The sequence below is a fragment of the Mustela nivalis genome (assembly GCF_964662115.1).
Source record: "Mustela nivalis genome assembly, chromosome: 2".
In the NCBI taxonomy this organism is placed as follows: Eukaryota; Metazoa; Chordata; class Mammalia; order Carnivora; family Mustelidae; genus Mustela; species Mustela nivalis.
The window spans coordinates 177,650,574-177,662,837 of NC_139021.1; the positions used below are offsets into that span (position 1 = coordinate 177,650,574).

At 40.6% G+C, this 12,264-nt stretch overlaps 1 protein-coding gene and 1 long non-coding RNA gene across 16 annotated transcripts in view; one reads left to right on the forward strand and one right to left on the reverse strand.

Annotated features, from left to right (window-relative positions):
* ATE1 (arginyltransferase 1) overlaps positions 1–12,264 on the reverse strand; it is a 170,473-nt gene that overhangs the window by 24,001 nt on the left and 134,208 nt on the right. The window lies entirely within an intron of this gene.
* The window catches only part of LOC309860518, a 53,723-nt gene continuing 41,569 nt past the window's right edge, over positions 111–12,264 (forward strand). Inside the window, exon 1 of the long non-coding RNA XR_014309419.1 lies at positions 111–4,418. This is a non-coding gene — a long non-coding RNA (uncharacterized lncRNA). The remainder of the gene's footprint in view (positions 4,419–12,264) is intronic.

The window sequence follows — 12,264 nt, forward strand, 5'->3', positions numbered from 1 at the left end:
GAGGCTTTACACATTCACTGTTTTAAAGAATCTTGAATGAATGAATGAATGAATGAATAGATGTCTAAAACTTCTTAACCATAAAAAACTCAAGTTTATGCACCTGGGTGGCACAGTCAGATAAAGCACCTGGCTCCTGGTTCAGGCTCAGGTCGTGACGTCATATTGGTGGGATCGAGCCCTGTGTTGGCTTTGTGCTCAGGGTGGCATCTGCTTGAGATTCTTTCTCTGGCTCCCTGTGCCCCTCCTACGCATGCTCTCTCTAAATAAATAAATAAATAAATCTACAACAAACAAACAAAACTCAAGTCTCAGAGCTAACTAGGATATCTATAAGAATGACACTTGCCTCACTGAAGCTCGCAGAAAAAAATTTAAATAAAGAAACATATAATACTAGCAAATGAAACCAAGGCTGTCAAAGAAAAATAAAGCAACCAGAATACAACGTCAAATTAGGTACCTCAAAAATCCTCATAAAGGGCCAGATAAGTGAAGGCCATCTCTCTCCACTGTAAGTAGTGATTATTATTACTTTTAAAATTTTATTTATTTATTTGAGAGAGAGTGTGCACAAGTCGTGGGGAGGGGCAGAGGCAAAGGGAGGAAGCAGGCTACCCACTGAGCAGGGAGCTCGACGCAGGGCTCAATCCCAGGGTCCTGGGGTCACAACCTGAGGACCTGAGCGGAAGGCAGATGCCTAACTGACTGAGCCACCCAGATGCCCCTGAGTTTTCTGAATATCAAGATAAAGACAATCTGCGGGTCTCAAACCATGCTTAATGCAAACAGAAGCACTGTTTACCTCCTAGGTAAACAGAAAGGCCAGAAGAAGCTCCGCTTCTGGCCCCAGATTCACCAGCCATGAACAATCCAGCTATCCTACAATCCTAAAGCTTTTTCATACTCAAAACACACTTTAGATTTTTTTTTTTAAGATATTATTTATTTATTTGACAGACAAAGATCACAAGTAGGCAGAGAGGCAGGCAGGGAGAGAGGAGGAAGCAGGCTCCCAGCCAAGCAGAGAGCCCAATGTGGGGCTCGATCCCAGGACCCTGAGACCATGACCTGAGCCGAAGCCAAAGGCTTTAACCCACTGAGCCACCAGGTGCCCCTAGATTTTATTTTTAATCCCAAACAATGGTGGGAATGCAAAGGCCAGTGAACGGAGTTAATGGCCATAATCAAAGTTTCCAAGATCTTTTATGCAAATTAGAGAAAATATAACTTTTTTTTTTTTTTTTTAATCCTCACCCCATCCATCCCTGGGATCTAAGCCTGCAGGGTCTGATGGAAGCCAAAGTGGTGAGAAGAACGTGAAACTCTTACATCCTTTTTTTAAAAATGCAAAGATCTGCATTTCTGTGGATGCTGCATATCCATTTCTAATAATTTTTTAAAATGTTCTCACAATTCAGAGACTAAAATGGAATGAGCAATAAATTCAATACTTAAGAAAAATTAGCAATGAGGAAAATGCATGCAGTGTTTTTTTCTACTCTGGCCAACTTTGCCTGGAAAAATGCAATTCAAAACCTCAGCAATTTTGTCCCTGTAAGCCATCTTACTGTCAACTGAGTTTTTCCTTTTATTATAACCACTTAAGAATGGAGCTTTCCTCCACCCAGCTTCACTGAGGTAAACCTGACAAGTATCAGGATCGTGCATATGTAGTGTGTACAGCGTGGTATCTGGATACACGTCCACACTGTGAAATGAGTATCACCGTCAAGCTAATTAACACATCTATCAAAAGTGATTTTTCATGCAGAAAAAGCCTTTTATAGGAAGAGTATTCTGGTTGCGTTTTGCCATTTTCTCTGTGGGTAGCCTAACCAACCTGATGGTAAACTCCCCAAGGGTGGGAAGCAAGTCTTGTACTTCTCGGCTGGGGGCCCAGGCACCACATTCCCGAGATGCTGGGGATGCGGGGACCCACACGGCGCGATGCTGAGTGGGCATCCCGTCAGTGTTTGCGGTTCCTGGGGCGCATCTTTCTCCCACTCTAATTAATAGACAAGCAACAGAAGACAGATCTTCAGAGCAACTACCCAGCTTTCATCCGCTTTCTTGTTAATTAGTACCTCATGTTTATTACTCAGTGTCTGAATTCTCCAATTAAATCATTCTTGGATTGTTTTATTTCTGAATGTGTAATAAATATTGAAATTAATCAGGTCACAAAAGCTTTAAATTGTGTTCTGTGCTAATCCATTTTTAGGACAAGAATGGTATCTGGCATCTTCCTAAAATTCCCATTAATTAACCACAGTAAACTGTACGGAAATGATGTTAACTGCAAACAACCCGTCAAACATGCCCTAGGTTTATCTGGAATGAAAGGCTGTGTCTCATATTTCACATCCTAGTCCAGTCTATGTCTGCTTCTCCAGAAAGACTAAGAATTCTAGAAACAAAGAAACTGTGTGGGAAGTACCCAAGTTCTAGACCTTTTATGAACTGGCAGAACTGAACTGATGATTTGTACAGAAAGAAGAGTCTGGGCCCGAACCTGACAGTGAGCCACAGCCAAAGTGAACGGCATAAGCAGCATTTAAGGATACTTCTGAGTCAGCCACGAGCTATGAGTTGCTTTGCTACTGCTTAAAGGCCCTTTGATGGTCCCTATCAATGGTCCCTAATCCAGTGAGCATAACTGAGTGTTTGATTCTACTGTCTTTGGATACTAGATCAGAACCCGCAATTCACTTTCGGGAAGCAAACTCCCTTTCCCGAGGCGATCAACGAAAGCATGAAACCAAATCAGTTTTGCTGTCTGTTGCTCAGAGGAAGAAATGTTTTCTTTGACCCTCGGAGAGCCATGCAGGTTCGCAGTTTTTGCTTTAATCTTACTAGCTCCTTCCACCCCTCTTGTGCTAGCGGGCTGGTGGACTTGTGCGTGCTCTTCCAGAGCTTCTGCTGTGCTCTCACTGGGTCACATTTGCTTATGATGAAATCCATTTGTTACTTGTTGACTCAGATCTCCCCAAGAGACTTAATGCTCTTGGTTTTCATGTTCTTCACAGTGCACTGAAAAGCTCCTCTTTGAAGTAAAATGTTTTAAGAATGAAAATGTGTGCACTATAATAACATTAAAACTCCTTTCTTGTCATTAAATAAACTAACCAGCAACCAAATGAGTTAAGGCAAAACTTCACCATCGATACATAGAACCTCTGAACAACAGAAAAATTCTCTTTTGTTCAGGTCAGTTTCAGACTCTCTCCTGCGTTCTTCATCAGCTCTGATGGGTCTGACACAGAAACTGAGTTTTTGTCTTCTGGTTGCTCAGCTACAAGATTTATTCACAAGCCCCAAAACTTGAGACTTTCTAAATTCCAGTTTTTTTAAAGTTTAAAATAAATCTCTAAAAACTCTTCCTGTATCCCCACTACTTCTTTTTCTCCTCCTCCTCTTCCTTTTTTTTTAAAGTTTTTTTAGATTTTTATTTATTTATTTGACAGAGAGAGAGAGAGACAGCAAGAGAGGGAACACAAGCAGAGAGAGAGGGAAAAGCAGGCTTTCCGACGAGCAGACAGCTCGACCCCAGGACCCCGGGATCATGACCCGAGCAGAAGGCAGATACTCAACAACTGAGCTACCCAGGTACCCCCCAACTACTTTTTTTTCTAAGACCTGAACTTGTTATAGAACTTTTGAGGGCAACAACACAAGACAACAGAATCAGGGGTCTTTTACAGAACAGTGTTGCTCAGTCCTTTGAATCCAAACATGTTTCTGTTACATATTTTTTAAAAATCTCAACTATTCCTTTAATGTATTTTGAAAAACAAAATAAATAAGTATGGTGACTAAAAATGAATAAAGCAGTGTTATAAAGCACTGTATTTTTAGTCCATACACACTCCTTCTCTTGAGAACAAATTTGTTTTAAAAAATACAAGCTGATCCTTAAATAAGTTTGAACTGCATGGGTCCACATATACACAGATTTTTTCTTTTTGATAAATACAGCACACAACTGTGAATGTATTTTCTATTCCTTATGATTTTCTTAATATTTTTTCTAGCTGACTTTGTTGTAAGAATAGACTATACAATACATATAACAGAACAATTATGCGCTGTTTATGTTATTGGTATGGCCAACAGTAGGCTCTCACTAGTTAAGTTTTGGGGGAGTCTGAAGTTACATGCTGATCTTCGACTGCATGGGGGGGTACTCATAATTCCTGTTGTTTGAGGGTTCAGAAGTGTGCAGTTAAGAAAAGAATGGCTACAGTTTGTAGTGAAAGCCAGGTCTATGGTTCTAAAATTACCTCTAGCACCACTGGCAAATCAGAAAGTGCTCATAAGCTGAAAGGTCCCTTCTGATTTTCTTTGCTTTCTTCAATGCAGTTTGAGTGCTTCAAGAACATGTTCAAAACGCCGGGAGGGTGTGGGTGGCTCAGGTGGTTAAGCGTCTGACTCCTGATTTCGGCTTCACTCATGATCTCAGGGTTATGTTATAAGATCAAGCCCTATATTGGGCTCTGCACTGGACACGGAGCCTGCTTGTGATTTTCTCTCTCCCTGTCCCTTGCCTTTCTCTCTCTAGAAGGAAGGAAGGAAGGAACAGAGGAAGGGAAAAAGTCTCCTATTCAAAACTCCTCATTTTTAAAATGACAATGTAACACAATAACTGATTAGCCGCATTGTGGAAGAGCCTTGGTTTTGTCAAGATTCGCAGTAATGGATTTAACAACAGGGTGTTTTTCAAAAGACATTAAGAAATAGAGTTCAATTTATAATCACTTTTCTGAAAACAGTATTGTATTTTATAGAACAAGGATCATGCAAATTTAGCGAACTAGCTCAAATCCACTATTTACACTGAGTCCGGACCTCACAGCACCTAATCCCCCCGGTTCCCCATACCCTCTAATTTTGTCAACTTGAAAGGAAGGTTTTCTGGTTTAATTCACAGTTTTGAGGAACTACCTGGCATCACTTTAAGATGCGTATCCAAGCTCCCACGTGGACAATAATTCGCTTCAGGCTGCTAAGGCCTATACAGACAGCAGGTGGAAAACATGCCGAGGAGAAGTTCAAATCGTACTAGTGTCGTCCCAGAGCCCTCCCAGGCGCCTGCAGTGCGGGCGTCCATCAACAGCCGCCACACTTATAAGTGACTCTTCGCAAGAGACAGATCTTCTTCATGAAGGGACTTAACTCAGATCTGAATGTGAAATGAGAACAGAGATCCGGACGCCAAGGCTTAGACCACAGCAGTAAACTGCTGTTGTCCGCTCAGAGAAATGATCTATGCGATTTAACATTAAGTAAGCAACAAAGAAATTAAAAGAGGAAAACACAAATGGCATTTATTTAAATTTTCTCTCGCATACTCAACTCGTGTTTACTTAAAGTAAAATACTTTGTAGGGATGCCTGGGTGGCTCAGTCAGTTAAACAACCGACTCTTGGTTTTTGCTCAGGTCCTGATCTCAAGGGTTGTGAGATCAAGCCTCATGTCGGGCTCTGAGCTCAGTGGGAGTCTGCTTGGATATTCTCTCCCTCTGCCCCTTCCCACACTCACACTTCCTCTCTCTCTCAAATAAATAAAGTCTTAAAAAACACACACACATGAAATAAAATCTTTAAAAACATATATATAAAATGTGTTTAAAAACACATATATATGTGTGTTTTTAAAGATTTTATGTGTGTGTGGGTGTTTAAAGATTTTTATTTATTTGAGAGATAAAGAGAGAGATTACAAGTAGGCAGAGAGGCAGGCAGAGTAGGGGGGAAAGCAGGCTCCCCACTGACAAGAGAGCCCGATGCAGGGCTCGATCCCAGGACCCTGAGATCATGACCTGAGCCGAAGGCAGAGGCTTAACCCACTAAGCCACCCAGGTGCCTCTAAAAATATATATTTTTTAAAAGGCATCTTTGAGGGGGCATCTGGGTGGTTTGGTCGGGTAAGTGTCCAACTCTTGATTTTGGCTTAGGTCATGATCTCAGGGTCACGAGATCGAGCCTCAGACTGAGCCCCATGCTCAGTGGGGAGTCTGCTTGAGATACTTTCTCTCCCTCTCCCCCTCCTCCCCATATGTATGCTCTCTCTCTCAAATAAATAAATCATAAATACATAAGTAAGTAAGTAAGTACATGGCATTTTTGCATAATAAAATCAATGGACATAGTATTTCAGTCCAGGGTTTGTTAAGGGATATAAGCCTATACGGTCACTTCTTTCTCCAAAGGCAGACACATCTGGAGAATCCAGATGCTTGGCAGACAAAGATAGCTACATTACAAACAAAACAAAAGTGAAGAGTTATTTTAAAAATTAGGCATGCAATTGTATAGTTTGCTAAAATACATGATAAACAATGAGATTATTGTATGACACCACATACTACAATTTGGTTTCATTTTGGACAGTTTTCAGTTAATTATCTAGCTAGGAACATAATTTTTGGCATACCTGACCAGTAAAATCACAAATTTAGGCTGTAGTAAAATATAAAAAGGTTAGACTCTTGACCAAGACAGTAAGCCACTTCAAAGAACAGAAAGATCTGTGCTCACTCTGTCTGTATCTGCAGCAGCAGAAGAGAGAAAAAGAACCAGTGTGCCACTTTGCCAACAAATAAGTGACTTCTCTTACACAGGGCCTATATATATGCGTGGATACACAGAATGAAACACAAAATGATGTGCAAAACTGCTGTCTTGGTTACCAGTATCAGTGGAATTAAGAAACAGAGAGAGGCCTGTCAGCCACAGACTGGCTCAAACTTGTACTAGTTTTTCCTGCCTGTAGCCTAGTTCTCACCTATACTTTCCTCAGGCTTTTGATGAGTGCGCCCATCATTTCAATCAGGCAAGTTTTATCAGACAGGCTCAAAATATCCAGTAGTAACTGGTCATTCAGGGCAGTAATGTGGCTGTGGCGGGCATGTTCCCTGGTCTGACCTCAGTGTTCAGGGACCCACCACACACCTATAACACCCACTGGTTACGATCGCAAAGGATTCTCGATAACCACAACAGCATGATGTCTACAGAGTAGTTTAAAGAAGTCTTCCCAACGACAGATATACTCTAAGATGCCTGCCCATCCCAGCCCCTTTCTATTACTCATCAGTTGTCTGCCTCATGAATATGGACTTAGAGCAATAGGGTCAGTATGGGGCTGAAATAAGCATTTAGCACAATGCATGGACCAACAAATACTAATCACAGCACTCGCTGCTACCATGGCTCCGTCTCCCAGATCAGGAGTGGAGCACAGCTGGAGCAAGAATCCAGGGTTTCTCCCCTCCCTCCTCGTCTCTCGGTTGTAGAACAAAAGAAAAATACTAGAGTGCATCACATGAGCAAAGAGCAGCACTGCTCAGAACTTTTGTTTGAGCTCTGTGTTTGTGAGAAATGTGCAAATGGGTATGGTCACGGAAGAAAATCCATTTCTTATGGTGGACCACATCCAAGAGTTCAGAAAACACTCCACTAAACTACTTGGCCTCACCCGAAACTACAGTTTGAATCTTCTGGTGTCAACAGTGGGAACAGGGAAGGTGGGTGAAAGAACACAGTGTAGCCCTGCAGTGAAATCCAGCAGATCACGGCAAATGCTACAATGTCAATATGGTGCATAGTAGTTGGTGCTTCAGAACCACATAGCTTACATTTATGGAATACATTCTAGTTTTTAAGCAGTGTGATCCTCACAAAAAAATCTTAAAACATTTGGAGGTCACAAAACATACCTTCTCTGAGTGTTGAGTTTTAGAAGTTCTTTATATATATTGGACACTAAGCCTTTATTGGATATGTCATTTGCAAATATCTTCTCCCATTCTGTAGATTGCCTGTGAGTTTTGCTGATTGTTTCCCTTGCTTACAGAAGCTTTTTATTTTTATAAAATCCCAATACTTTATTTTTGTTTTTGTCTTCCTTGCCTTGGGAGCCATCTAGAAACAAGCTGCTATGGCCAATGTCAAAGTAGTTATTGCCTCTGTTCTCTTCTAGGATTTTTATGGTTTTAGGTCTCACATTTAGGTCTTTAATCCATTTTGAAATGGATTGTGTATGTTGGTGGGAATGCAAACCAGTGCAGCCACTCTGGAAAACAGTATAGAGGCCCCTCAAAAATAGAACTAAAAATGGTTCCTTAAAAATGGAACTACTCTATGATCCAGCAATTGCACTACTCCGTATTTATCCAAAGAACACAAAAATACTAATTCAAAGGGATACATGCACCCTGATGTTTATAGCAGCGTGATCTACAATAGCCGAACTGCGGAAATAGCGCAAGCGCGAGTGTCCATCAATTGATGAGTGGGTAAAGAAAACTCGTGTGTGTGTGTGTGTGTGTGTGTGTGTGTGTGTGTGTGTTTCACTCAGCCATTTTTAGTATATGTGCTGCCGAAGTGAGCACACATGTTTTACTCAGCCATAAGAAAGAATGCAATCTTGTTATTTGCAAAGACATGGATGGAGTTAGAGAGTAACATGCTAACCACATAAGTCAGAGGAAGGCAAATACTATACAACTTCACTCGTATGTGGAATTTTAGAAACAAAATAAACAAGTAAAGGGGAAAAAAAAAAAGAGGCAAACAAAGAAAAAGACTCTTAACTATAGAGAACAACTGATGGTTACCAGAGGGGTGGTGGGTTGGGGGAGATGGGTGAAAACAGGTGATTAAAGAGGGCACTTGTGATGGGCACTGGGTGATGGGAAGTGCTGAATCACATTCTGTACCTGAAACTAATATAACACTGTATGATAACATTGGGAATTTAAATAAAAACTTAAAAAACCCATACCAGGCTTCTTAACTTTATGTTGTCTGAATTTCCCACTTCACAGATATGAAACTGAGGCTGAGAACTTGTGACCTGCCTGAAGTCACAAAGCTAATGTGTGACAAAACCAGAACCTTTGTTTTTATATCTCTACTTTAAATATGTTACTTGGCATTCACACTCCAGTTACCTGCTATTCTATGGTAGTAATGGTTAAGTATTAAATATAAAGTTAATAGACTGATTTTGGAAGTTGTTATTGAAAAATCCGAAAGTGCTATCAAAGATACTAAAAATTCAACTGAATATAATATTATTCAACTCTTGATTTCAATGATCCTAAGAACATGACAATGTAGTCAGTTTGTTGGTCAATATGACAATACCATCGGTTCAAAGATCTTTAGAGCTAGTTAGGAATCAATGACATATTTTTTTTAAAAAAGATTTTATTTATTTGAAAGAGAGAGAGCATGAGACGGGGGAGGGTCAGAGTGAGAAGCAGATTCCCTACTGAGCAGACTCTTACAACCTGGAAAAACTGAATTAAGAAGGAAAATGTTTGAGAATAAATACTACAGTACTAATAATGGTGTTGAGGAATCTGAGCATATTTGCTATTTTTGTACTTATAATATTTGATTGACCTCGGTCCATTAGTATAATAAACAGATTGCTCTCATGATCTCATCTGTCACCTTAACAAACATTCAATCTTTAGTCCATGAATGTGGCAAATCTCTCCATTATTTAGGTCTCTGAAGAATGTTTTGTAGTTACCAGACTTGCAGGAGTCTTGATATATATATATATATATATATCTAAGTAATGAATATCTTTTATGCTACTGTAAGCAGATTTTTTAAAAAAAATCATTTTCTAATTGTTTGTTGCTAGTAGGTTAAAAATTCAATTGATTTTTGTATATTAGCCTCACATCTTGCTACCTTGCTAAAATTTACTTACTAGTTCTAGTAGTTGATTAGCATACTTCTGAAAATTTTCGACATAAACAATAATTTTTGTCTCCAACAGGAAATGCAAAGTTAAATAACTGATTAAGACTTGTTACTTCCAAACTAAGTAAAAATTTAGGTTCATCACCTCTATAAATTTATTACATTTATATCAGAATTTTTAGTCTTTTGTTTTTTTTAAAGATTTTATTTATTTGAGGGGTGCCTGGGTGGTTCAGTGGGTTAAAGCCTCTGTTTTTGGCTCAGGTCATGATCCCAGAGTCCTGGGATCAAGCCCCTCATTGGGCTCTCTGCTCAGCAGGGAGTCGGCTTCCTCCTCTTTCTCTGCCTGCTTCTCTGCCTACTTGTGATCTCTGTCTGTCAAATAAACACATAAAATCTTTAAAAAAAAGATTTTATTTATTTGAGAGAATGAGAGACAGTATGAGTGGTGGGGAGGGACAGAGGGAGAGAGAAAAGCAGGCTCCCCACTGAGCATGGGGCCCAATGTGGGACTTGACCTCAGGACCCTGGGATCATGACCTAAGCTGAAGGCAGATGCTTACCGGCTGAGCCACCCAGGCATCCCCATTTATATGAGTATTTTAACAGACAACTGAATTATAGGGAAACAGATTACATTACATTTATAAAAGAAGTTTTAAAATGTTGAAATAGATTTAATTAGCATTTTATAAATACAATCAAACATTATTCAAAAGCCCCTTAAAAAATGATTGCTAAAATGTACAAAACTTGCACACTGAAAACAAGATTTATAATCTGAGTTTAAATGTCTAAAGAAGGAACATGTTATTTTAATAAACTACACTGTAATGAACAGTAAGTTCTGAAATTAAAGTGAACCTTGGCATTGTCTTTCTTGCAAACAAAAATCATGCTCACAGGCACCTAAAACTTACTCTTCAACAGGTGATACCATTATACCCACAAATTTGAAAACCTAATACATAAATCTTTAAAAGCTGAGATAAAGCTGAGATACTCCAGTCTTCAAAAATTCCACGTGATCATTTTTTAGTGGGTTATGAATCAATGTAGTGGGTCAGGACAGCCTTTTTTTTTTTTTTTTTTAATAAAATAGCAAAGCAAATGGAGTATATCACATCTAATGAGGATAGACCTTATTTCATGAAACTTTGGTCTCAACTGCTTATCTATACGGACAGACACAACACATGCACGCAGGCACGTGTACAAGGGCTGTGCGCTAGGTGGAGATACAAATTGTATTTTTCCTATGGGTTGTAGTTAAAACTGTGAAAAAAACAAAGACAGATGTCCTCAACATCACTATCTACACAAAATGAGAGTTTTCTAAAAAACAGTACTCTCTCTATTCTCTGTCACTTACTGATGCTCCGGAGGCACTCCCCGCCGCCACCGCGTCCCCCCGCCCCCCCACCCCGTGTTTACATTACTGGGGGCAGCAGCCTGGGAATTATTGGTAAATGAAAAGGGGCTTCATTCAGGGACATCACCACTCCTATATCTAATGGCACCAAGGAATGGAAATCTCTGGCAGGTCCGTCTCTGCTGCACCATGTGGTACTGGTCGCGGCTGTCCTCCTGGTTGCGTCAGTCTTCCTCAGTAAGCCTACCTTCATTCTACTTTAGCTCCCTGAACCCCAGGCCACAGCCTGATATGCCTCTGGAACTGTAAAACCAGACACTCCTTCTTCTCTGGATGTCATTTCGTATCCTTGATGGGTTCAGTGAGCCTGTCACCCGGTTTTCAGAGATGACCAGTCCTGTGACCCCTTCTATGACGTTTTGCTCCATTTGTCCTAGCTTTGGTTCCTTTCTAACTGACTTCAGATGCTATCACCATATTTCAACCATTTCCCTGTCAACAGCTTTAAATTCTTGCCCTTTCAAAGAAACGAACAGCCTGACCAGACGACTGTCTGCCTTCTCCAGGCTGGAGATTCTCCATCTACACAACTACCCTCGACTGATTTTTTTAAGTTTTATTGAAGTCATCTCTAACACCCAATACAGGACTCGAACTCATGACCCTGAGATCAAGAGGCACATGCTCTTCTGACAGAGCCAGCCCGGCCCCCCTCACCCTCGCCGATTTGGACAAGGACTGGCAACTGGCTCTGTCTCCTGTTCTTCTTGGCCTGCCACCACCCCTGTCACTAGTACCTATTTCGAATGGAATACAAACGGCATCAGAAGAGAAAGCTTTCAACCTGCGGCCACCACACCGATCCAATCACCCTCACCGCACTGAGCCTTTCCTCACCCTCTCCTACAACAGACAAAGGGTCCTTACACTCTAAGGCTCATCTTCCCGTCTGTGTGCTTGGCTTTTCTTGTGCTTCATGCCGGAGACCTGGATATACTGGTTTCCAGCCCCTTCTGTTACCGTTACGCTTTCTCTGCCCGAACTCCCGTCAGCTTTTGAAAATGCTCAAGTCTCTCTCAGTTCTGAAGGCCTTCGGTCTTCAGATTTACCTTTCTGATGAGCGTCTTCAAAATTCAGATTATGTCACCTTCTTAAATTGAACTTCAT